At 41.0% G+C, this 4,135-nt stretch overlaps 1 pseudogene; it reads left to right on the top strand.

The window, feature by feature from the left end:
* Window positions 1-2,112: 2,112 nt before the first annotated feature.
* LOC103728018 lies at window positions 2,113-3,184 on the top strand (annotated as a pseudogene).
* Window positions 3,185-4,135: the final 951 nt, after the last annotated feature.

The following is a 4,135-nucleotide window of genomic DNA, read 5'->3' on the forward strand; positions in this document are numbered from 1 at the left end:
TGGTCTCCTTTTCCTCCTAAATAGTTAACTTTTTCTATTTTTATGATATATATTCCATTACACGTTCCTGTTTCCTTTTTCCTTCTCTATTTAGAAGGCCCCTTCCATTTCATTGTCTCCTTTCTACTTTGCTATGCTCTATGATCTATTTATCTTTGTGTCTACCATCTGTATCTCCATCTATCTAGTTCTGCGTTCTAAAAAAATCATGGTATTGGAGTTCTGATTCTGGCTTTTTCATTTAACACAATCATTCATTCCATTTGTTTACATTCTCTTTAAAGTTGAATAAACTTCCATTTTTATATGTGCCACATTTTCTTTATCAACAGTGATGTTCTTTTCAGTGAATTTTTCAAGTTAGGATGCAAAGTACTGGGTTTCATTTTGGTGTTTCTCTACACATATGTCGTACACTTTGTGCCGGCAAGTTTTCTCCTTTTCTGTTCTCCCCATCTCCCATGACCCCAATTCGTTGGTGTCCTTCCTCTCCCCAAACAGCTTCCCCATCTTTCTTCCTGCCTTCCTTTCTTTTAAAAATATTTATTTATTTTTATTCTTATGTGTTTGCTTTGCCTGCTTGTATGTGAGTGCACCCATGTATGCAATGCCCACAGAGGCCAGAAGGTGTTGGATCCCCGGACCTGGAGTTACAGAGGGTTGTTAGCCGCTATGTGGGTCCTAGGAGCTGAACCCAGGTACTCTGCAAGAGCAGTAAGCACTCTTAATTGCTGAGCTACTATCTCTCCATCATCTTTACTGCCCCTTGTTTCTTTCTGTTTTGGCCAATGAGCTCCCAGGTTGAACCTGTCTCCATTTTCCCAGTACTTGGATTATAGGCACCTCCATGTCCTTTATAAGAGTGCTGTGAATCACACTCACACTAAAGCACTTTATCAGTTGAACAATCTCCCCAACCCTCCTTCTACATTTATGTCATATTACCCTTTCCTTCTCCCCTCTCTCTTCTGTCCCTCCCATGGGCCCCTTCTTACTTCATCCCAGTAAACACACACACACACACACACACACACACACACACACATACACACACACACACACACATTTCTAGTAGTGCCCATCCATGTTGCAGCACACAACTTCACTGCAGCCTTTGCACTTCACATCCATCACATTGTACAACACAAACAAATACTGAAACATGGGGGCTCAGATTCAAGTCTTTCATATGTTATGAATTGCAATGATTTTTTACTGTACATACAAAATTTTCTTTTGTTATAGAAACATAATGGTTTAATTGTGGAAAACAAGTATTTTTAGTATTTTCCTACTATTATTTCTCAGTATGTAAGTACCAAATTGATATGTGCTTGGATTGTACTTTGTTAGGATGTTTGATTTAAAGAAACTCATGTTTAGTTGTTGACTTGAGTTTCATAAAAAAATCATTAAGTGAATTTTAATCCCAAATTAATACAGAATTTCCAATAATTTTTAAAGTAGCCCTAAATATACTTCTGCTGTTTTGTACTACTTTTTCATGAAAAGTAGTATTCACAGGATTGATGATTACAAAACCAAAAGTAATTGATGCTGAGCTACAAACTGCAATATAAAATATTCAGTCAGGTTTCATTATTTATGTAAAAATACATGCGTATCATTAGTATGTAAATTTTCTTTAGCATTTAACAAATAGTAAATTTATATGTATACCAAAGAACTGTTTTAAAGTAACCTACATTGTATACCTGTACTTTCATGTGTTATACAAATTTCCTAGGTGGGGGTGGAGAGATGGCTCAGTAGTTAAGAGCACTGGCTGTTCTTAATAAAGACCTAGGCTTGAATCCCAGCACCCACATGGAGGCTAACTCCAGTTCTAGAGTGTCTGATGCCCACTTCTGACATCCAGGAGCATTACATGACACAAATGCAATTGTGTGCATGTAGGCAATATACTCATACACATAAAATAAAAATAAACTTCTTAAGCAAAAAAGCATTTGTATGTTGAAAAAAATTGAAGAAGCCATTTTGCTCTAGCTAACACTCCAATCCTGAGAATAAATAAGACTGAAAAGAGTGGGCACCTGACCTTCCTCCTGACTTTAGAGGAAATGCTTTCAATTTTACCCATTTAGTGTAATGTTGATTAACATTATTTTGCCCTACAGCTGTAAGATGAGCTGTGGTGCAAATGCACTGCAGGAGACCACCAGTTTACCTCTTTCTGTAACCCCCAACTTGGCAACCTATGGTCTGAGATGCCCATGGCCAATATATACCCTTCTATTACATACTGTCCTTGGTAAAGCAGCCAGGGATATTTTCAACAAAGAATTTGTCTTTGGGTTGGTGAAGGTGGATGTGAAAACAATATCATACAGTGGTAAAGTTCATCTAATACAGACATGGTAAAGTCACTGGGACCTTGGAGATTAAATATAAACCATGTGAGTACAGTCTGACTTTCAGAGAAAAGTGAAACAATATTCTGGGAATAGTAACTGTAATTGAGGACCAGATTTTTCAAAGTTTAGTCTGATGTTTGACACTACTTTCTCACCCAAAACAGGAAAGACAAGTAGTAAGATCAAGTTCTCTTACAAGAGGAAGCATATAAACATTGGTTGTGGTGTTGACTTTGGCTTTTCTGAACCTGCAATCCATGGTTCAGCTGTCTTTGGTTACAAGGGTTGGTCTTCTGGGTACCAGACGACCTTCAGCAGTGTGATATCAAAGCTGAAAAGGGATAACTTTGCAATGGGCTAAAGGACTGGGGAATTCCAGCTACAGACCATTGTGCATGATGGGACAGTGTTAGGAGGACCAATTTATCAGAGTGTGTGTTAAGATCTTGAAATTTCAGAAAACCTTCCTTGGATATAAGGTACCAATTTTACTCACTTTGGCATTGCAGTTAAATATCATTTGGATGTCTCCATTTCCATCTCTACAAAGATCAGCAACTCTAGTTTAATTAGAGCAGCTACATTCAGACTCTGAGGCCTGGTGTGAAGCTCAATACTGTTTTAGTAGGCGGGAAGAGCATTAATACTATAGGCCAAAAACTTAGGCTTGCCCTGGAAATTTGAGGCTTAATGCAGCTGAAAGACCTTTGAGAATGATACCAGAAGATTTAGCCTTTATATATCTCCATGTGATCAGCAAGAGTCCCCCTTACACACCCCAAGAAAATGGTCAAAACAAAGGATGATCTAAAAAGAGTTATATTTTAAGTATTTACATAGTTACCTGTGATTTTCATGCAATATAATTTGATGGTATTTAGATTCCCTCCCCTATTTCCATCTCCCCTTATTGCCCTCTGCCCATGTATAATAAGATCTATAGAGTCTAATTTGTGTCCCCAAATGTCCTTCAGTGTGGATCCATTCACTGGAGCCTAGTTAACCTACCAAGAGTTCCATCCTTGAAAGAGACTCTCTCCCCTTCCCAGAAGCCATCAGTTGTCAAAATTTCCTCAGGTTGGGTTGGGGTTTCTTACCCTGGTCCTCATGTCTATGCTGGGATTTTTGTCTTGTTTGAGCTTACATGAGACCCCTGGGAATTTTTGTTTATATGGGTTGTGGCCATGTCTATCAGGCATTTTCTTAACTGCTAGATGATGTGGGATGGCCTAGTCAGTTGTGGGTGGTGCCACCTCTGGGAAGGTGGTCCTAAGTTGTATAAGAAAGAAGGTTGAACTCTCTCCTACCTGAAAGCCTCTCTCTGGGGTAAGTCCATCAAGCCCTCCGTGCCTTGACTCCCCCAGCCCCATTCACCCTCCCATCCCAGCCCCATTCACCCTCCCATGTCCCCTGGCATTCTCTCCTCTGAGTTTGGACCCTGCCCCATTCCTTGTCTTGGGGCCCCAGACACATAGGGAACCAATAGTGCTTCCTGATCCTTTTCATCCAGACCAAGTAGTGCCTTCTTTGGGCCCCAGGAGCACTGCTTCTGGGCCTGGCCCCCACACTCACCTCCCTCTGCTTCCCTGGGCCTGCACCACAGGCCTCTCTCCCACCCACAGGCCTCCCTCCGAGGTAAGTCCATTGCCCCCTCCGCACCTTGACTCCCCCAGCCCCATTCACCCTCCCATCTCCCCTGGCAATCTCTCCTCTGAGTTTGGACCCTGCCCCATTCCTTGTCTTGGGGCCCCAGACAC

This window comes from Nannospalax galili, unplaced genomic scaffold, assembly GCF_000622305.1.
Source record: "Nannospalax galili isolate Female #2095 unplaced genomic scaffold, S.galili_v1.0 scaffold429, whole genome shotgun sequence".
Lineage (NCBI taxonomy): Eukaryota > Metazoa > Chordata > Mammalia > Rodentia > Spalacidae > Nannospalax > Nannospalax galili.